At 49.3% G+C, this 22,455-nt stretch overlaps 4 non-coding genes across 4 annotated transcripts; all 4 read left to right on the top strand.

Moving 5' to 3' along the window:
* The first annotated feature begins 1,713 nt into the window (after positions 1–1,713).
* Positions 1,714–1,786, top strand: TRNAR-ACG (transfer RNA arginine (anticodon ACG)). The gene has a single exon. It is a non-coding gene; the product is annotated as a tRNA-Arg (tRNA).
* A 4,842-nt stretch (positions 1,787–6,628) lies between these two features.
* On the top strand, positions 6,629–6,701 carry TRNAR-ACG (transfer RNA arginine (anticodon ACG)). Its single transcript has one exon. It is a non-coding gene; the product is annotated as a tRNA-Arg (tRNA).
* Positions 6,702–11,916: 5,215 nt separating this feature from the next.
* On the top strand, positions 11,917–11,989 carry TRNAR-ACG (transfer RNA arginine (anticodon ACG)). The gene has a single exon. It is a non-coding gene; the product is annotated as a tRNA-Arg (tRNA).
* Positions 11,990–20,960: 8,971 nt separating this feature from the next.
* Positions 20,961–21,033, top strand: TRNAR-ACG (transfer RNA arginine (anticodon ACG)). The gene has a single exon. It is a non-coding gene; the product is annotated as a tRNA-Arg (tRNA).
* The last annotated feature ends 1,422 nt before the right edge of the window (positions 21,034–22,455 follow it).

The following is a 22,455-nucleotide window of genomic DNA, read 5'->3' as shown; positions in this document are numbered from 1 at the left end:
GCTGGTAGTACCAGTGTAGCTGGAATAACCAGCAGTTTTTGTCAGTTTGGCCAGTTGTTAAAGAGGTGACATGGTTCACCCGTATCTGACTGTTTGGCCAGTGGCTAAAGAGGTGACATGGTTCACCCGTATCTGACTGTTTTTTGTGATGTGGCTGGGACCGTCCCAAGTTGTCTTGCTCCAAATAAACTGTGACCTTGTGTTTTCCAAAGAACTTTAAAAAAGTTGTCTGTGTATTCATTTCAATGTACTATTATTCTGACCTAAGGAGGTGGGGGTGTCCAATGGGGATCTCCCCGCTAAGAGGCTGACCGGCCCCCGCAGGGGGCGCTAGAGGGACAGCCTACATAGCGGGCTGTCCCCTCTGGCCACCCCCTTCCGGTTGCTGGGCATGCCTCTCCTCTTCCTCCCACCTCAGCGAGGCGGAAGAGGTGTCCCCGGGGACCTGGCTTCCGGTCAGATCTCCCCGGGGACACTTATAAGGGTGGGAGCGGCAGGCCATCAGTCTTTTGCCCTGCAGCTCCCGCCTAGTGTTAATCCCCACCCACCCACGCCTGATAGTAAAGTCTTGGGGCAAACAAGTTGAAGGTCGGTAAGATTTGGAGTGTAACCAAAAGCGCTGTCAGCCTGTGCCAGTGGCATATATGGGACAGTGTCCTACTGGTAGTAATCAGTGTTCTCCTGGTAGTAACCAGAAGCGTTGTCAGCTTGTGCCAGTGGCATATATGGGACAGTGTCCTACTGGTAGTAACTGGGAGTTAATACGTGCAGACCGGTAGTAGAGTAGGATCAGGGTGAGGCTTTCGCATCATCAATAGGAGTGATAAGGTGAACAGAGTTAATTAGTGATAAGATAAGTTTAGTGTGTTGTATGAGTTGTTCCTAATTCTCTTCTCTTGTTACAGGCGGAGTATCGGGGCGGTCCTAGCCAATGAGGGACTTCACGCTGCAGCTGCAGCGGCTCGGGATTGGCCGGGCTCGAGCCGATCCCTCGACGGGCACTGACTCCCTTACTTAGGCCTTTAGGCCAACAATCTCCTGGTCAGTGCCCCTGAGTGTCCTGCTGGTAGTACCAGTGTAGCTGGAATAACCAGCAGTTTTTGTCAGTTTGGCCAGTGGCTAAAGAGGTGACATGGTTCACCCGTATCTGACTGTTTGGCCAGTGGCTAAAGAGGTGACATGGTTCACCCGTATCTGACTGTTTTTTGTGATGTGGCTGGGACCGTCCCAAGTTGTCTTGCTCCAAATAAACTGTGACCTTGTGTTTTCCAAAGAACTTTAAAAAAGTTGTCTGTGTATTCATTTCAATGTACTATTATTCTGACCTAAGGAGGTGGGGGTGTCCAATGGGGATCTCCCCGCTATGGATAACGCGTCTGCCTACGGAGCAGAAGATTCCAGGTTCGACTCCTGGCTGGCTCGTTCAAATGCTGCCTTTTTGTTCTGTATTTAAAAATGAGCCTTCTCACGCAAGGCACTCGAAGCTCATTGTGTGTTTGTAGTCAGTGTTGCAGCGTGTTTCTACCTCTACTCGGGAGAAAAAATGGGAACTACGTTATTTCTCATGATGTCTCTAACACATGGCACACGCCTGCTCATGGTCAGTTCGTAGGCGTGTTTTCAACCACCTCTCCTTATAAAAATGAGAACTAAGTTGCTCATGATGTCTCAATCCGCATCAAAAGTGCTGATTCCAAGAGTCACTGCAGCAGAGGGCCAGTGGCGCAATGGATAACGCGTCTGCCTACGGAGCAGAAGATTCCAGGTTCGTCTCCTGGCTGGCTCGTTCAAGTGCTGCCTTTTTGTTCTAGAAAGTATTTAAAAAGGAGTCTTGTCACGCATGGCACACAAGAGCACATTGTTTGTTCTTAGTTAGTGCGTTTATTCTACCTCTCCGCTGGGAAAAATGAGAACTAAGTTTCTCATGATGTCTCTAACGCATGGCACACGCTCGCTCACCTGCTCATTCCTGCTCATTGTGGGCTTGTAGCGTTTTTTCTACCTCTCCTTGTAAAAATGAGAAGTACCTTTCTCATGGTGTCTCAAGCAGCAAACTTCCGTTTCGTTACAAAAGTGCTGACTCCTGCTCACGCTGTAGCAGCGGTCCAGTGGCGCAATGGATAACACATTTGACTAATTCCAGGTTGACTCCTGGCTGGCTCGGTCATAGGCTGCCTTTTTGATTTATTCAAAGGCTGCAGACAGGCCTAGTAACAAGAGGAGGGCTTACTTCTTGGCTTCTTTGATATCATCCAGTTGAATCTTCAGGTCCAGTAAGGCCGATTCAGTGAAGTGGCTTGGTTGGAAACCAGATTGGCGTAAGCCCAGGAGATTGTGTGATTCCAGTCAAAACAGGTTCTTCCCTGTTCGTCCAAAACCATCAAGGACCACATTGACACCCTTGCTCTGAATCTGGCCGACTTCTGTAACCATTCCTTCACCTCTGGAATCTTCCCCTCCACTCTGAAGCACTCTCTTGTGCACCCTCTTCTCAAAAATCCCACAGCCGACCCCTCCGGCCTGGCTAACTATCGCAGGTTTCTATCACTCCTTTCCAGGGCAAACTCTTGGAAAAGCTGACCATCTCCCAGCTTAATCTTCACACCGACTCTGTTGGTTGTCTCCATGACCATCAGCCTGGCTTCAGAGCTGTCAGGAGCATGGAAACTGCTCTCCTGAACACCCGTGAAGACCTGCTCTCCAACCATGACCCTAGCATCCCTTTTGTGTCCTCATCCTACCCAATCTCTCTACTGCCTTTGACATGGTCAACCATGCCATCCTGCTCAACTGTCTCTGTGATAAGCCGGGTATCACCGATCAGGCCCTGGATGACCTCTTTCCTCTCTGTTCGACCCTCCCAGGTCCAACTTGGGTCCTTCCTTTTCGCCATCTCATTCTCTACTTGTGGTGTTCCCCAGGGGCAGTGGTCGAAGTGAGCGGGAGCGGTCGGGAGCGGTGCTCCTCTACTTTTTTAAATTACGTTTTACAGCTCCTGTACTGTTATTTTAAAAAGAAACCGTTCCAGAATGCTTTTGTTTTAAAATAAAAGTGTAGGAAGACGTTGCAGCTTGCACTTTCAGTGCACTGCACTGAACGTTCCCTTAAACAGCAGGTGTTAGTGGTTGGGGGTTTGTATTGTGTGTGGGAGAGGGCGTGGCGGTGGGGTTTGTGGGGAGTGGGTGCAGGCCAGTAGGAACATAGTTCCACTACTTCTTTTCGTACACTTCGACCACTGCCCAGGGGTCTAACCTCTCTCCCTGGCTGTTCAACCAATACCTGGCACCCATTGCCCACCGCATTGCAGCTCTCTGCTTCAACTTTCAGTGCTATGCGGATGACACTCTGCTTGTTTTCAGGCTTCCCTCCCTCATCTCTGACCATCTGTCTGCCATCCAGGAGTGGTGTACCGCCAATGATCGCTGCCTTAATCCCAGTTAGAGATTCTCCTCGTCGGCACACCTACACCCTCCTTTCCCGCCACTCCCTGGCCGGCCTCCCTTGGCCCTCTTCCTGCTCCCACCTGTGAGGCTAAGAACCTCGGGGTCATCTTCGACTCCACACTCTCCTTTTCTTCTCACATCTCTGACATCTCTAAGAAGTCAAACTACCAACTGCACATTTGCAGAGGTATTATTCCTTTCCTCTCCTTCCCCCAGAGGCTTACTGTATCTAGAGCTCTGGTTCTCTCTAGGCTAGACTACTGCAACAGCCTCTTTCTAAATCTGCCTGTTTCTACTCTCCGTCCTCTGCAACTCGTCCAGAACAGGACTGCAAGACGTTTCCTTGGTCTGAAGCCCAGGGATCGTATCTCTCCAGCCCTGAAATCTTTTCATTGCTCCCAGGTTCTGCAAGGGTTAAAGTCAAGACCCTCTGCATTGTCCACAAGGCTTACTGGGGCCTGGGTCCAAAATACCTTCAACTCTCTCTCCGTAAATACCTTCCCACTCGAGCTCTTCGCTCCTCCACCTCCAACTCCCTCAGGGCCAGTCGCTTCTCCAAGCAACGAGTTGGGGGTAGATCTCTTTCCTCAGCTGGGGCTTCCCTCTGGAACAGCCTGCCTGCCACACTGAAACTTGAGGAGAACCATCTCTGGTTCCGGAAGCACCTCAAGACCTTCCTCTTTGCTTCTGCCTTTGCTCTTCCACCCCCCTGCTGATCTGTCTGCTTCGGCTCCGTGCATCTGGCTACCCTCTGATTTTGGGCCCAGGTCCCTGCCCACCCAGCCATACACCTGCACTGCCTCCTGGCAACCCTTGCACGCAATCCTTGCACTTGGGTCTGTATCTGTAACCCTACAGTGCCCTACCTGCACTTATCAGACACCCCTTGTCTGCGCTTTAAACCTCGCACTTGCCACCCTGCTGGCTGCGCTACCAGTTGTTGTTGTTTTTATTCCTTCCTCAGCACGTTCCACCTCGCCCCTCTCCCTTGCACTTTCCTCCCTCTCCCCTGCACTTGAGCATTCTCAATGTCACTGGGCCTAGGAAGATCGCTGTTCTGTACTCCCTTCTTCCCCTCCCTTGCCTCGTCACGCTCTGAAACACGCGTGTATGAGTACGATTCAAATACAATATCATGTCATATCATAGCAGGAATCTATAGATCTGAAGATACGCAACTCCTTCAATCATTCATTGCAAACAGTAACAAACAAGGATGATTCCTCAGTGGTGTGATGGAGGCCCTTAACAGGTCTGAGTTATGTCCCCAACATCTGGAACACGATTTATCCTCCCATTACATCACTAATGAAACTTCTTTGCCTTCTCCATTGTTCAGGACGTTTTGGCATGTGCCAATTTGCACTGGACGCAGATCCCCTGCCGCTGAGGCCTCTTGGCCATGACCTTTTAGCACTGCTATGATTTGGCAAGTGAAGAATCACAACATGGGGCCACCACTAGATGCAATGTGATGTACGCTATCTGCCACGATGGGCTACGTGCTACATACCAACATACAGAAAGCTGAGTCTTTACTTTTCGAAGGGTCTTACAGTGAAAGGGCTGTTTGGCGCTTACATGGCAGAATGGATGGACCTCAGAATAGAATACTTTGTGCATCTACCTACATCCGAAGAGACACTGTCAAAGGCGTGCCTGTTCACTTTGACTGCCTGTCTGATCTTGAACAACTAGCGTAGGTCTGGGGTAAGTTGAAGACTCAACAAACACGTACCTTAACTTGGTAGTGATCTGACGATATGGGCAGGCTGGGCGAAATCTATTGGGATCAAAGGACCTCGTGTCACCTTGCCAGTCTACAGTGGTTTGATGGATAGGGGTACAGTGGGGTGGGGCAGTGGGTAGGGTCGGTGTACAGTGGTGTGGGATATTGTGGGTAGCGAAGAGTGGGGTAGGTGTAGAGTAGTTTGGGGTATAGTCAGTGGTGGTAGAGTAGGGTGGGGATAAGGGTAGATTGGGTGAGAGGGGAGAGGCGGGAATAGAGGTGGTGGGGTAGTGAGTTAAGGTCAGGTAGAATTGGGTAAGATTTTTGTTATTATACCGGTAGCCATTTACAGCAGCAATTAAGCCATTAACTCACAGCAGACTGCTTAGAAACAACATAGATACAAGGGGTTGAGATTTGGGTGGGTGGGGCAAGGAGTGGGTGGGAATGGCCAAAGAGGTAAGCATGACCCAAAGCAGTCAATTAGACGATAAACAACCAACAATATTTAACAAATATATAACCCAAAAAAAAAAACAAGTCGTGTGTCCCTCTTCACATGTCATCTCCCTCCTACCTGTACTTCAATGCAACGGTTTCGGCTTATAGGTGGTGCTTAAACTGCAGAGTAGGCCATGTGCCTTCATCGCACCGGTGTTGTATACTAAACTGTTCCCCATGATAGACTGCTCGCCTGGTGTTCGGCAATCTTGGAGCCCCAACCCAACACCCTGACACAGCGATCGCCAAAAGGAAATAAAAATGTGCTGAAATGCTCCAGCCGGGCTTCTTAGTCCTGCTCTCTAAGAGGAAGGCTACAGCTCAATAAAACACCTTTTAAGAAGTAAACAAAAAATTGTATTCAATATATTATATGTTATTTTCTTAAAGTGAAAAACCCCATTTTATGTCTCTCACTTGTTGCATGTTTCGCGTTTCTGTGGCATGCACGTCGAGTACTCCTTGGCACGCCTATCACTCAGGCCTTACCTGTTTCATATCTGTATGGCACTTTTGGGGTTGATCTGGGTACAGATCATCCTCTCCGCGGATTTAACACTGAAGAGCACCGAGCACATAAAATGGTACAATACTAAAAAGTGAAAACAGTCTAAATCTGTTATTTGCGCATGAAAATGTGAGTGCTATCGTACAATAAATGAGATGCTTGGTCCGTAAATCTCGCCAGAAAATACGTGCAGAGAGTTGCAATCCGGGCAGTATCTGATGCCAAATGCGTTCTTTGTCAGATGTTTGTATGTATTGTTTTCAATAAAGTATTTAAAAATGAGCCTTCTTTAACACATGTCACACGCCTGCTTATTGTGTGCTGGTAGCGTGTTTCCTACCTCTCCCTGTAAAAATGAGAACAAAGTTTCTCGTGATGTCGCAGGCAGCCCGACCTGAGCCTCTGGTTCGTAACAAAAGTGCTGAATGCAGCTCACAGTGCAGCAGCGGGCCAGTGGCGCAATGGATAACGCGTCTGCCTACGGAGCAGAAGATTCCAGGTTCGACTCCTGGCTGGCTCGTTCAAGTGCTGCCTTTTTGTTCTGTATTTAAAAATGAGCCTTCTCACGCAAGGCACTCGAAGCTCATTGTGTGTTTGTAGTCAGTGTTGCAGCGTGTTTCTACCTCTACTCGGGAGGAAAAATGGGAACTACGTTATTTCTCATGATCTCTCTAACATATGGCACACGCCTGCTCATTGTCAGTTCGTAGGCGTGTTTTCAACCACCTCTCCTTATAAAAATGAGAACTAAGTTGCTCATGATGGCTCAATCCGCATGATGAGCCTCTGGGTCGTAACAAAAGTGCTGATTCCAAGAGTCACTGCAGCAGAGGGCCAGTGGCGCAATGGATAACGCGTCTGCTTACGGAGCAGAAGATTCCTGGCTGGCTCGTTCAAGTGCTGCCTTTTTGTTCTAAAAAGTATTTAAAAAGGAGCCTTGTCACGCATGGCACACAAGAGCACATTGTTTGTTCGTAGTTAGTGCGTTTATTCTACCTCTCCGCTGGGAAAAATGAGAACTAAGTTTCTCATGATGTCTCTAACGCATGGCACACGCTCGCTCACCTGCTCATTCCTGCTCATTGTGGGCTTGTAGCGTTTTTTCTACCTCTCCTTGTAAAAATGAGAAGTACCTTTCTCATGGTGTCTCAAGCAGCAAACTTCCGTTTCGTTACAAAAGTGCTGACTCCTGCTCACGCTGTAGCAGCGGTCCAGTGGCGCAATGGATAACACATTTGACTAATTCCAGGTTGACCCCTGGCTGGCTCGGTCATAGGCTGCCTTTTTGATTTATTCAAAGGTTGCAGACAGGCCTAGTAACAAGAGGAGGGCTTACTTCTTGGCATCTTTGATATCATCCAGTTGAATCTTTAGGTCCAGTAAGGCCGATTCAGTGAAGTGGCTTGGTTGGAAACCAGATTGGCGTAAGCCCAGGAGATTGTGTGATTCCAGTCAAAACAGGTTCTTCCCTGTTCGTCCAAAACCATCAAGGACCACATTGACACCCTTGCTCTGAATCTGGCCGACTTCTGTAACCATTCCTTCACCTCTGGAATCTTCCCCTCCACTCTGAAGCACTCTCTTGTGCACCCTCTTCTCAAAAATCCCACAGCCGACCCCTCCGGCCTGGCTAACTATCGCAGGTTTCTATCACTCCTTTCCAGGGCAAACTCTTGGAAAAGCTGACCATCTCCCAGCTTAATCTTCACACCGACTCTGTTGGTTGTCTCCATGACCATCAGCCTGGCTTCAGAGCTGTCAGGAGCATGGAAACTGCTCTCCTGAACACCCGTGAAGACCTGCTCTCCAACCATGACCCTAGCATCCCTTTTGTGTCCTCATCCTACCCAATCTCTCTACTGCCTTTGACATGGTCAACCATGCCATCCTGCTCAACTGTCTCTGTGATAAGCCGGGTATCACCGATCAGGCCCTGGATGACCTCTTTCCTCTCTGTTCGACCCTCCCAGGTCCAACTTGGGTCCTTCCTTTTCGCCATCTCATTCTCTACTTGTGGTGTTCCCCAGGGGCAGTGGTCGAAGTGAGCGGGAGCGGTCGGGAGCGGTGCTCCTCTACTTTTTTAAATTACGTTTTACAGCTCCTGTACTGTTATTTTAAAAAGAAACCGTTCCAGAATGCTTTTGTTTTAAAATAAAAGTGTAGGAAGACGTTGCAGCTTGCACTTTCAGTGCACTGCACTGAACGTTCCCTTAAACAGCAGGTGTTAGTGGTTGGGGGTTTGTATTGTGTGTGGGAGAGGGCGTGGCGGTGGGGTTTGTGGGGAGTGGGTGCAGGCCAGTAGGAACATAGTTCCACTACTTCTTTTCGTACACTTCGACCACTGCCCAGGGGTCTAACCTCTCTCCCTGGCTGTTCAACCAATACCTGGCACCCATTGCCCACCGCATTGCAGCTCTCTGCTTCAACTTTCAGTGCTATGCGGATGACACTCTGCTTGTTTTCAGGCTTCCCTCCCTCATCTCTGACCATCTGTCTGCCATCCAGGAGTGGTGTACCGCCAATGATCGCTGCCTTAATCCCAGTTAGAGATTCTCCTCGTCGGCACACCTACACCCTCCTTTCCCGCCACTCCCTGGCCGGCCTCCCTTGGCCCTCTTCCTGCTCCCACCTGTGAGGCTAAGAACCTCGGGGTCATCTTCGACTCCACACTCTCCTTTTCTTCTCACATCTCTGACATCTCTAAGAAGTCAAACTACCAACTGCACATTTGCAGAGGTATTATTCCTTTCCTCTCCTTCCCCCAGAGGCTTACTGTATCTAGAGCTCTGGTTCTCTCTAGGCTAGACTACTGCAACAGCCTCTTTCTAAATCTGCCTGTTTCTACTCTCCGTCCTCTGCAACTCGTCCAGAACAGGACTGCAAGACGTTTCCTTGGTCTGAAGCCCAGGGATCGTATCTCTCCAGCCCTGAAATCTTTTCATTGCTCCCAGGTTCTGCAAGGGTTAAAGTCAAGACCCTCTGCATTGTCCACAAGGCTTACTGGGGCCTGGGTCCAAAATACCTTCAACTCTCTCTCCGTAAATACCTTCCCACTCGAGCTCTTCGCTCCTCCACCTCCAACTCCCTCAGGGCCAGTCGCTTCTCCAAGCAACGAGTTGGGGGTAGATCTCTTTCCTCAGCTGGGGCTTCCCTCTGGAACAGCCTGCCTGCCACACTGAAACTTGAGGAGAACCATCTCTGGTTCCGGAAGCACCTCAAGACCTTCCTCTTTGCTTCTGCCTTTGCTCTTCCACCCCCCTGCTGATCTGTCTGCTTCGGCTCCGTGCATCTGGCTACCCTCTGATTTTGGGCCCAGGTCCCTGCCCACCCAGCCATACACCTGCACTGCCTCCTGGCAACCCTTGCACGCAATCCTTGCACTTGGGTCTGTATCTGTAACCCTACAGTGCCCTACCTGCACTTATCAGACACCCCTTGTCTGCGCTTTAAACCTCGCACTTGCCACCCTGCTGGCTGCGCTACCAGTTGTTGTTGTTTTTATTCCTTCCTCAGCACGTTCCACCTCGCCCCTCTCCCTTGCACTTTCCTCCCTCTCCCCTGCACTTGAGCATTCTCAATGTCACTGGGCCTAGGAAGATCGCTGTTCTGTACTCCCTTCTTCCCCTCCCTTGCCTCGTCACGCTCTGAAACACGCGTGTATGAGTACGATTCAAATACAATATCATGTCATATCATAGCAGGAATCTATAGATCTGAAGATACGCAACTCCTTCAATCATTCATTGCAAACAGTAACAAACAAGGATGATTCCTCAGTGGTGTGATGGAGGCCCTTAACAGGTCTGAGTTATGTCCCCAACATCTGGAACACGATTTATCCTCCCATTACATCACTAATGAAACTTCTTTGCCTTCTCCATTGTTCAGGACGTTTTGGCATGTGCCAATTTGCACTGGACGCAGATCCCCTGCCGCTGAGGCCTCTTGGCCATGACCTTTTAGCACTGCTATGATTTGGCAAGTGAAGAATCACAACATGGGGCCACCACTAGATGCAATGTGATGTACGCTATCTGCCACGATGGGCTACGTGCTACATACCAACATACAGAAAGCTGAGTCTTTACTTTTCGAAGGGTCTTACAGTGAAAGGGCTGTTTGGCGCTTACATGGCAGAATGGATGGACCTCAGAATAGAATACTTTGTGCATCTACCTACATCCGAAGAGACACTGTCAAAGGCGTGCCTGTTCACTTTGACTGCCTGTCTGATCTTGAACAACTAGCGTAGGTCTGGGGTAAGTTGAAGACTCAACAAACACGTACCTTAACTTGGTAGTGATCTGACGATATGGGCAGGCTGGGCGAAATCTATTGGGATCAAAGGACCTCGTGTCACCTTGCCAGTCTACAGTGGTTTGATGGATAGGGGTACAGTGGGGTGGGGCAGTGGGTAGGGTCGGTGTACAGTGGTGTGGGATATTGTGGGTAGCGAAGAGTGGGGTAGGTGTAGAGTAGTTTGGGGTATAGTCAGTGGTGGTAGAGTAGGGTGGGGATAAGGGTAGATTGGGTGAGAGGGGAGAGGCGGGAATAGAGGTGGTGGGGTAGTGAGTTAAGGTCAGGTAGAATTGGGTAAGATTTTTGTTATTATACCGGTAGCCATTTACAGCAGCAATTAAGCCATTAACTCACAGCAGACTGCTTAGAAACAACATAGATACAAGGGGTTGAGATTTGGGTGGGTGGGGCAAGGAGTGGGTGGGAATGGCCAAAGAGGTAAGCATGACCCAAAGCAGTCAATTAGACGATAAACAACCAACAATATTTAACAAATATATAACCCAAAAAAAAAAACAAGTCGTGTGTCCCTCTTCACATGTCATCTCCCTCCTACCTGTACTTCAATGCAACGGTTTCGGCTTATAGGTGGTGCTTAAACTGCAGAGTAGGCCATGTGCCTTCATCGCACCGGTGTTGTATACTAAACTGTTCCCCATGATAGACTGCTCGCCTGGTGTTCGGCAATCTTGGAGCCCCAACCCAACACCCTGACACAGCGATCGCCAAAAGGAAATAAAAATGTGCTGAAATGCTCCAGCCGGGCTTCTTAGTGCTGCTCTCTAAGAGGAAGGCTGCAGCTCAATAAAACACCTTTTAAGAAGTAAACAAAAAATTGTATTCAATATATTATATGTTATTTTCTTAAAGTGAAAAACACCATTTTATGTCTCTCACTTGTTGCATGTTTCGCGTTTCTGTGGCATGCACGTCGAGTACTCCTTGGCACGCCTATCTCTCAGGCCTTACCTGTTTCATATCTGTATGGCACTTTTGGGGTTGATCTGGGTACAGATCATCCTCTCCCGCGGATTTAACACTGAAGAGCACCGAGCACATAAAATGGTACAATACTAAAAAGTGAAAACAGTCTAAATCTGTTATTTGCGCATGAAAATGTGAGTGCTATCGTACAATAAATGAGATGCTTGGTCCGTAGAACTCGCCAGAAAATACGTGCAGAGAGTTGCAATCCGGGCAGTATCTGATGCCAAATGCGTTCTTTGTCAGATGTTTGTATGTATTGTTTTCAATAAAGTATTTAAAAATGAGCCTTCTTTAACACATGTCACACGCCTGCTTATTGTGTGCTGGTAGCGTGTTTCCTACCTCTCCCTGTAAAAATGAGAACAAAGTTTCTCGTGATGTCGCAGGCAGCCCGACCTGAGCCTCTGGTTCGTAACAAAAGTGCTGAATGCAGCTCACAGTGCAGCAGCGGGCCAGTGGCGCAATGGATAACGCGTCTGCCTACGGAGCAGAAGATTCCAGGTTCGACTCCTGGCTGGCTCGTTCAAGTGCTGCCTTTTTGTTCTGTATTTAAAAATGAGCCTTCTCACGCAAGGCACTCGAAGCTCATTGTGTGTTTGTAGTCAGTGTTGCAGCGTGTTTCTACCTCTACTCGGGAGGAAAAATGGGAACTACGTTATTTCTCATGATCTCTCTAACATATGGCACACGCCTGCTCATTGTCAGTTCGTAGGCGTGTTTTCAACCACCTCTCCTTATAAAAATGAGAACTAAGTTGCTCATGATGGCTCAATCCGCATGATGAGCCTCTGGGTCGTAACAAAAGTGCTGATTCCAAGAGTCACTGCAGCAGAGGGCCAGTGGCGCAATGGATAACGCGTCTGCTTACGGAGCAGAAGATTCCTGGCTGGCTCGTTCAAGTGCTGCCTTTTTGTTCTAAAAAGTATTTAAAAAGGAGCCTTGTCACGCATGGCACACAAGAGCACATTGTTTGTTCGTAGTTAGTGCGTTTATTCTACCTCTCCGCTGGGAAAAATGAGAACTAAGTTTCTCATGATGTCTCTAACGCATGGCACACGCTCGCTCACCTGCTCATTCCTGCTCATTGTGGGCTTGTAGCGTTTTTTCTACCTCTCCTTGTAAAAATGAGAAGTACCTTTCTCATGGTGTCTCAAGCAGCAAACTTCCGTTTCGTTACAAAAGTGCTGACTCCTGCTCACGCTGTAGCAGCGGTCCAGTGGCGCAATGGATAACACATTTGACTAATTCCAGGTTGACCCCTGGCTGGCTCGGTCATAGGCTGCCTTTTTGATTTATTCAAAGGTTGCAGACAGGCCTAGTAACAAGAGGAGGGCTTACTTCTTGGCATCTTTGATATCATCCAGTTGAATCTTTAGGTCCAGTAAGGCCGATTCAGTGAAGTGGCTTGGTTGGAAACCAGATTGGCGTAAGCCCAGGAGATTGTGTGATTCCAGTCAAAACAGGTTCTTCCCTGTTCGTCCAAAACCATCAAGGACCACATTGACACCCTTGCTCTGAATCTGGCCGACTTCTGTAACCATTCCTTCACCTCTGGAATCTTCCCCTCCACTCTGAAGCACTCTCTTGTGCACCCTCCTCTCAAAAATCCCACAGCCGACCCCTCCGGCCCGGCTAACTATCGCAGGTTTCTATCACTCCTTTCCAGGGCAAACTCTTGGAAAAGCTGACCATCTCCCAGCTTAATCTTCACACCGACTCTGTTGGTTGTCTCCATGTCCATCAGCCTGGCTTCAGAGCTGTCAGGAGCATGGAAACTGCTCTCCTGAACACCCGTGAAGACCTGCTCTCCAACCATGACTCTAACATCCCTTTTGTGTCCTCATCCTACCCAATCTCTCTACTGCCTTTGACATGGTCAACCATGCCATCCTGCTCAACTGTCTCAGTGAAAAGCCGGGTATCACCGATCAGGCCCTGGATGACCTCTTTCCTCTCTGTTCGACCCTCCCAGGTCCAACTTGGGTCCTTCCTTTTCGCCATCTCATTCTCTACTTGTGGTGTTCCCCAGGGGCAGTGGTCGAAGTGAGCAGGAGCGGTCGGGAGCGGTGCTCCTCTACTTTTTTAAATTACGTTTTACAGCTCCTGTACTGTTATTTTAAAAAGAAACCGTTCCAGAATGCTTTCGTTTTAAAATAAAAGTGTAGGAAGACGTTGCAGCTTGCACTTTCAGTGCACTGCACTGAACGTTCCCTTAAACAGCAGGTGTTAGTGGTTGGGGGTTTGTATTGTGTGTGGGAGAGGGCGTGGCGGTGGGGTTTGTGGGGAGTGGGTGCAGGCCAGTAGGAACATAGTTCCACTACTTCTTTTCGTACACTTCGACCACTGCCCAGGGGTCTAACCTCTCTCCCTGGCTGTTCAACCAATACCTGGCACCCATTGCCCACCGCATTGCAGCTCTCTGCTTCAACTTTCAGTGCTATGCGGATGACACTCTGCTTGTTTTCAGGCTTCCCTCCCTCATCTCTGACCATCTGTCTGCCATCCAGGAGTGGTGTGCCGCCAATGATCGCTGCCTTAATCCCAGTTAGAGATTCTCCTCGTCGGCACACCTGCACCCTCCTTTCCCGCCACTCCCTGGCCGGCCTCCCTTGGCCCTCTTCCTGCTCCCACCTGTGAGGCTAAGAACCTCGGGGTCATCTTCGACTCCACACTCTCCTTTTCTTCTCACATCTCTGACATCTCTAAGAAGTCAAACTACCAACTGCACATTTGCAGAGGTATTATTCCTTTCCTCTCCTTCCCCCAGAGGCTTACTGTATCTAGAGCTCTGGTTCTCTCTAGGCTAGACTACTGCAACAGCCTCTTTCTAAATCTGCCTGTTTCTACTCTCCGTCCTCTGCAACTCGTCCAGAACAGGACTGCAAGACGTTTCCTTGGTCTGAAGCCCAGGGATCGTATCTCTCCAGCCCTGAAATCTTTTCATTGCTCCCAGGTTCTGCAAGGGTTAAAGTCAAGACCCTCTGCATTGTCCACAAGGCTTACTGGGGCCTGGGTCCAAAATACCTTCAACTCTCTCTCCGTAAATACCTTCCCACTCGAGCTCTTCGCTCCTCCACCTCCAACTCCCTCAGGGCCAGTCGCTTCTCCAAGCAACGAGTTGGGGGTAGATCTCTTTCCTCAGCTGGGGCTTCCCTCTGGAACAGCCTGCCTGCCACACTGAAACTTGAGGAGAACCATCTCTGGTTCCGGAAGCACCTCAAGACCTTCCTCTTTGCTTCTGCCTTTGCTCTTCCGCTCCCCTGCTGATCTGTCTGCTTCGGCTCCGTGCATCTGGCTACCCTCTGATTTTGGGCCCAGGTCCCTGCCCACCCAGCCATACACCTGCACTGCCTCCTGGCAACCCTTGCACGCAATCCTTGCACTTGGGTCTGTATCTGTAACCCTACAGTGCCCTACCTGCACTTATCAGACACCCCTTGTCTGCGCTTTAAACCTCGCACTTGCCACCCTGCTGGCTGCGCTACCAGTTGTTGTTGTTTTTATTCCTTCCTCAGCACGTTCCACCTCGCCCCTCTCCCTTGCACTTTCCTCCCTCTCCCCTGCACTTGAGCATTCTCAATGTCACTGGGCCTAGGAAGATCGCTGTTCTGTACTCCCTTCTTCCCCTCCCTTGCCTCGTCACGCTCTGAAACACGCGTGTATGAGTACGATTCAAATACAATATCATGTCATATCATAGCAGGAATCTATAGATCTGAAGATACGCAACTCCTTCAATCATTCATTGCAAACAGTAACAAACAAGGATGATTCCTCAGTGGTGTGATGGAGGCCCTTAACAGGTCTGAGTTATGTCCCCAACATCTGGAACACGATTTATCCTCCCATTACATCACTAATGAAACTTCTTTGCCTTCTCCATTGTTCAGGACGTTTTGGCATGTGCCAATTTGCACTGGACGCAGATCCCCTGCCGCTGAGGCCTCTTGGCCATGACCTTTTAGCACTGCTATGATTTGGCAAGTGAAGAATCACAACATGGGGCCACCACTGGATGCAATGTGATGTACGCTATCTGCCACGATGGGCTACGTGCTACATGCCAACACTCTTTCTCAACTCTCATGCTGGACTTCCTTTGCATCTTGTACTCATGGTGGCCCTGAATCATGCTGTTCCCATCTTCATCTTGTATCCTGGCTTGCAACATTATGCGTTACTACTGACTTCTGCAATTGTATTCGCTCTCCACTCTTGCTTCTCCACTCTTTTTGACTGCTTACTCTCTTTTCTCTCCTCCTTTCCCTTCTCCCTTTTCCTATCTCCTCCCCTTACTTTCTTCTATGCACTTAATCTGTCAGAATTGTCCCTGGACCTAATATGATAGCAACCTCGTCTGTTTCCTCCACCCTTCCATTACTGTTTTTTTCCTCCCCACTGCCCCTCCAGCACTATCTGAAATATCGTCAGGCCTAGTATGATAGTCGCTTGTTTTGTTCCTCCCCTCCCTTTCTGCACCCCTCTCCCTCACCTTTTGTTTTTCTCCGGTTCTACCAGAAATGGCGTCAGGCCTAGTACGGTAGTCGTCTGTCTGTTTCCATTTCCTTCCCACTCTCCCCCTCCCTTCCTTATCTATGTCTTAGCTCTTGCACTATCTGAAATGTTGTCAGGCCGAGTACGATAGTTAATTTCACATCCTTACTGTTCATGGCTGTAAGAATGTGGTTGTATTTTCCCTTGTTCCCTCCCTTGCCTTGAAGCGCTTTGAAACACATTGTGTATAGGCGCTATATAAATAAACTATCATATCATATCATATCATACAGAAAGCGGAGTCTTTACTTTTTGAAGGGTCTTCTCGTGAAAGGGCTGTTTGGCGCTTACATGGCAGAATGGATGGACCTCAGAATAGAATACTTTGTGCATCTACCTACATCCGAAGAGACACTGTCAAAGGCGTGCCTGTTCACTTTGACTGCCTGTCTGATCTTGAACAACTAGCGTAGGTCTGGGGTAAGTTGAAGACTCAACAAACACGTACCTTAACTTGGTAGTGATCTGAAGATATGGGCAGGCTGGGCGAAATCTATTGGGATCAAAGGACCTCGTGTCACTTTGCCAGTCTACAGTGGTTTGATGGATAGGGGTACAGTGGGGTGGGGCAGTGGGTAGGGTCGGTGTACAGTGGTGTGGGATATTGTGGGTAGCGAAAAGTGGGGTAGGTGTAGAGTGGTTTGGGGTATAGTCAGTGGTGGTAGAGTAGGGTGGGGATAAGGGTAGAATGGGTGAGAGGGGAGAGGTGGGAATAGAGGGGGTGGGGTAGTGAGTTAAGGTCAGGTAGAATTGGGTAAGATTTTTGTTATTATACCGGTAGCCATTTACAGCAGCAATTAAGCCATTAACTCACAGCAGACTGCTTAGAAACAACATAGATACCAGGGGTTGAGATTTGGGTGGGTGGGGCAAGGAGTGGGTGGGAATGGCCTAAGAGGTAAGCATGGCTCAAGGCAGTCAATTAGACGATAAACAACCAACAATATTTAACAAATATATAACCCAAAAAAAAAAAAACAAGTCGTGTGTCCCTCTTCACATGTCATCTCCCTCCTACCTGTACTTCAATGCAACGGTTTCGGCTTATAGGTGGTGCTTAAAATGCAGAGTAGGCCATGTGCCTTCATCGCACAGGTGTTGTATACTAAACTGTTCCCCATGATAGACTGCTCGCCTGGTGTTCGGCAATCTTGGATCCCCAACCCAACACCATGACACAGCGATCGCCAAAAGGAAATAAAAATGTGCTGAAATGCTCCAGCCGGGCTTCTTAGTCCTGCTCTCTAAGAGGAAGGCTACAGCTCAATAAAACACCTTTTAAGAAGTAAACAAAAAATTGTATTCAATATATTATATGTTATTTTCTTAAAGTGAAAAACCCCATTTTATGTCTCTCACTTGTTGCATGTTTCGCGTTTCTGTGGCATGCACGTCGAGTACTCCTTGGCACGCCTATCACTCAGGCCTTATCTATTTCATATCTGTATGGCACTTTTGGGGTTGATCTGGGTACAGATCATCCTCTCCGCGGATTTAACACTGAAGAGCACCGAGCACATAAAATGGTACAATACTAAAAAGTGAAAACATTCTAAATCTGTTATTTGCGCATGAAAATGTGAGTGCTATCGTACAATAAATGAGATGCTTGGTCCGTAGAACTCGCCAGAAAATACGTGCAGAGAGTTGCAATCCGGGCAGTATCTGATGCCAAATGCGTTCTTTGTCAGATGTTTGTATGTATTGTTTTCAATAAAGTATTTAAAAATGAGCCTTCTTTAACACGTCACATGCCTGCTTATTGTGTGTTGGTAGCGTTTTCCTACCTCTCCCTGTAAAAATGAGAACAAAGTTTCTCGTGATGTCGCAGGCAGCCTGACCTGAGCCTCTGGTTCGTAACAAAAGGGCTGAATGCAGCGCACAGTGCAGCAGCGGGCCAGTGGCGCAAAGAGGCTGACCGGCCCCCGCAGGGGGCGCTAGAGGGACAGCCTACATAGCGGGCTGTCCCCTCTGGCAACCCCCTTCCGGTTGCTGGGCATGCCTCTCCTCTTCCTCCCACCTCAGCAAGGCGGAAGAGGTGTCCCCGGGGACCTGGCTTCCGGTCAGATCTCCCCGGGGACACTTATAAGGGCGGGAGCGGCAGGCCATCAGTCTTTTGCCCTCCACGCCGACACTTCCCCCCTCTCTGTACTTCAATTTCGCATGGTGCTGACAATGGCCTTGAAGGCCTTGGGAATTCAGGGGGAGGGGTGGTCTACCCATAGTTTCAGGATAGGCGCAGCTACCACTGCCTTTCAGCAGGGCATGTCTCCACGGGCAATCATGAAGGTGGGGAGGTGGGAGTCAGGCCGTTATTGACTGTATGTCCGCCCCCAGCACAGTGCATTCCCAGAAGAATACTAGATACCAAGAGCACTCAAGGGCCGGGCTGGGTAGCTGGGCGGGTTGGATCCTGGGGGATCAAAAAACTTATGGTGTGGTATGTTTTTTTTTCCCCGAGATGACGCACTGTGGTTGATCGGCCACTCATTTGTGACACGTGTAAAAAAAAAAAAAAAAGCCTAGGCAATGGACGATCGGCCACAACCTGGGATTCAATGGTACCGTGGGTGTCTGTGGCCGGCACTCCTGGAATGAGGTGGCATGCCTTGCTGCCTGCTATTCACTGGTGACTCCAGGGGAGGCGGGCACCAAGGCGGTTATTAAGTCATTTGGGGGGCAACAATCCGGCCAAGTTAGGTCGCGGACGTTTGCCCACACAAATACAGGTGACGTTGCGCATAGTGGCGCACGAGTTACCTGGTGTGAATCCCCACCCACCCACGCCTGATAAGTAAAGTCTTGGGGCAAACAAGTCAAAGGTCGGTAAGATTTTGAGTGTAACCAAAAGCGTTGTCAGCTTATGCCAGTGGCATATATGGGACAGTGTCCTACTGGTAGTAACCAGTGTTCTCCTGGTAGTAGCCGCCTGGGTGAGCTAAGGAGGGCTGGTTGCAGTAAACCAATGGTGAGTATGGTAACAATGTAGAGGTTTAGGAAAGTTTTAAGGAGAAGTAAGGTCCTAAGGTTTGGGGGCATTGATGGCAGCGGGAGCCACCATCAAAGCGTGGCGGAGTATCGGGCGGTCCTAGCCAATGAGGGACTTCACGCTGCAGCTGCAGCGGCTCGGGATTGGCCGGGCTCGAGCCGATCCCTCGATGGGCACTGACTCCCTTACTTAGGCCTTTAGGCCAACAATCTCCTGGTCAGTGCCTCTGAGTGTCCTGCTGGTAGTACCAGTGTAGCTGGAATAACCAGCAGTTTTTGTCAGTTTGGCCAGTGGCTAAAGAGGTGACATGGTTCACCCGTATCTGACTGTTTGGCCAGTGGCTAAAGAGGTGACATGGTTCACCCGTATCTGACTGTTTTTTGTGATGTGGCTGGGACCGTCCCAAGTTGTCTTGCTCCAAATAAACTGTGACCTTGTGTTTTCCAAAGAACTTTAAAAAAGTTGTCTGTGTATTCATTTCGATGTACTATTATTCTGACCTAAGGAGGTGGGGGTGTCCAATGGGGATCTCCCCGCTAAGAGGCTGACCGGCCCCCGCAGGGGGCGCTAGAGGGACAGCCTACATAGCGGACTGTCCCCTCTGGCCACCCCCTTCCGGTTGCTGGGCATGCCTCTGCTCTTCCTCCCACCTCAGCGAGGCGGAAGAGGTGTCCCCGGGGACCTGGCTTCCGGTCAGATCTCCCCGGGGACACTTATAAGGGCGGGAGCGGCAGGCCATCAGTCTTTTGCCCTGCAGCTCCCGCCTAGTGTTAATCCCCACCCACCCACGCCTGATAGTAAAGTCTTGGGGCAAACAAGTTGAAGGTCGGTAAGATTTGGAGTGTAACCAAAAGCGCTGTCAGCCTGTGCCAGTGGCATATATGGGACAGTGTCCTACTGGTAGTAATCAGTGTTCTCCTGGTAGTAACCAGAAGTGTTGTCAGCTTGTGCCAGTGGCATATATGGGACAGTGTCCTACTGGTAGTAACTGGGAGTTAATACGTGCAGACCGGTAGTAGAGTAGGATCAGGGTGAGGCTTTCGCATCATCAATAGGAGTGATAAGGTGAACAGAGTTAATTAGTGATAAGATAAGTTTAGTGTGTTGTATGAGTTGTTCCTAATTCTCTTCTCTTGTTACAGGCGGAGTATCGGGGCGGTCCTAGCCAATGAGGGACTTCACGCTGCAGCTGCAGCGGCTCGGGATTGGCCGGGCTCGAGCCGATCCCTCAACGGGCACTGACTCCCTTGCTTAGGCCTTTAGGCCAACAATCTCCTGGTCAGTGCCCCTGAGTGTCCTGCTGGTAGTACCAGTGTAGCTGGAATAACCAGCAGTTTTTGTCAGTTTGGCCAGTGGCTAAAGAGGTGACATGGTTCACCCGTATCTGACTGTTTGGCCAGTGGCTAAAGAGGTGACATGGTTCACCCGTATCTGACTGTTTTTTGTGATGTGGCTGGGACCGTCCCAAGTTGTCTTGCTCCAAATAAACTGTGACCTTGTGTTTTCCAAAGAACTTTAAAAAAGTTGTCTGTGTATTCATTTCAATGTACTATTATTCTGACCTAAGGAGGTGGGGGTGTCCAATGGGGATCTCCCTGCTATGGATAACGCGTCTGCATACGGAGCAGAAGATTCCAGGTTCGACTCCTGGCTGGCTCGTTCAAATGCTGCCTTTTTGTTCTGTATTTAAAAATGAGCCTTCTCACGCAAGGCACTCGAAGCTCATTGTGTGTTTGTAGTCAGTGTTGCAGCGTGTTTCTACCTCTACTCGGGAGAAAAAATGGGAACTACGTTATTTCTCATGATGTCTCTAACACATGGCACACGCCTGCTCATTGTCAGTTCGTAGGCGTGTTTTCAACCACCTCTCCTTATAAAAATGAGAACTAAGTTGCTCATGATGTCTCAATCCGCATCAAAAGTGCTGATTCCAAGAGTCACTGCAGTAGAGGGCCAGTGGCGCAATGGATAACGCGTCTGCCTACGGAGCAGAAGATTCCAGGTTCGTCTCCTGGCTGGCTCGTTCAAGTGCTGCCTTTTTGTTCTAGAAAGTATTTAAAAAGGAGCCTTGTCACGCATGGCACACAAGAGCACATTGTTTGTTCGTAGTTAGTGCGTTTATTCTACCTCTCCGCTGGGAAAAATGAGAACTAAGTTTCTCATGATGTCTCTAACGCATGGCACACGCTCGCTCACCTGCTCATTCCTGCTCATTGTGGGCTTGTAGCGTTTTTTTCTACCTCTCCTTGTAAAAATGAGAAGTACCTTTCTCATGGTGTCTCAAGCAGCAAACTTCCATTTCGTTACAAAAGTGCTGACTCCTGCTCACGCTGTAGCAGCGGTCCAGTGGCGCAATGGATAACACATTTGACTAATTCCAGGTTGACTCCTGGCTGGCTCGGTCATAGGCTGCCTTTTTGATTTATTCAAAGGCTGCAGACAGGCCTAGTAACAAGAGGAGGGCTTACTTCTTGGCTTCTTTGATATCATCCAGTTGAATCTTCAGGTCCAGTAAGGCCGATTCAGTGAAGTGGCTTGGTTGGAAACCAGATTGGCGTAAGCCCAGGAGATTGTGTGATTCCAGTCAAAACAGGTTCTTCCCTGTTCGTCCAAAACCATCAAGGACCACATTGACACCCTTGCTCTGAATCTGGCCGACTTCTGTAACCATTCCTTCACCTCTGGAATCTTCCCCTCCACTCTGAAGCACTCTCTTGTGCACCCTCCTCTCAAAAATCCCACAGCCAACCCCTCCGGCCGGGCTAACTATCGCAGGTTTCTATCACTCCTTTCCAGGGCAAACTCTTGGAAAAGCTGACCATCTCCCAGCTTAATCTTCACACCGACTCTGTTGGTTGTCTCCATGACCATCAGCCTGGCTTCAGAGCTGTCAGGAGCATGGAAACTGCTCTCCTGAACACCCGTGAAGACCTGCTCTCCAACCATGACCCTAACATCCCTTTTGTGTCCTCATCCTACCCAATCTCTCTACTGCCTTTGACATGGTCAACCATGCCATCCTGCTCAACTGTCTCTGTGATAAGCCGGGTATCACCGATCAGGCCCTGGATGACCTCTTTCCTCTCTGTTCGACCCTCCCAGGTCCAACTTGGGTCCTTCCTTTTCGCCATCTCATTCTCTACTTGTGGTGTTCCCCAGGGGCAGTGGTCGAAGTGAGCGGGAGTGGTCGGGAGCGGTGCTCCTCTACTTTTTTAAATTACGTTTTACAGCTCCTGTACTGTTATTTTAAAAAGAAACCGTTCCAGAATGCTTTCGTTTTAAAATAAAAGTGTAGGAAGACGTTGCAGCTTGCACTTTCAGTGCACTGCACTGAACGTTCCCTTAAACAGCAGGTGTTAGTGGTTGGGGGTTTGTATTGTGTGTGGGAGAGGGTGTGGTGGTGGGGTTTGTGGGGAGTGGGTGCAGGCCAGTAGGAACATAGTTC

This window comes from Ambystoma mexicanum, chromosome 13, assembly GCF_040938575.1.
Source record: "Ambystoma mexicanum isolate Mex_15411 chromosome 13, UKY_AmexF1_1, whole genome shotgun sequence".
Taxonomy (NCBI): domain Eukaryota; kingdom Metazoa; phylum Chordata; class Amphibia; order Caudata; family Ambystomatidae; genus Ambystoma; species Ambystoma mexicanum.
The sequence above is the reverse complement of the archived record's forward strand: the minus strand, read 5'-3'. Positions and strand labels throughout refer to the sequence as shown.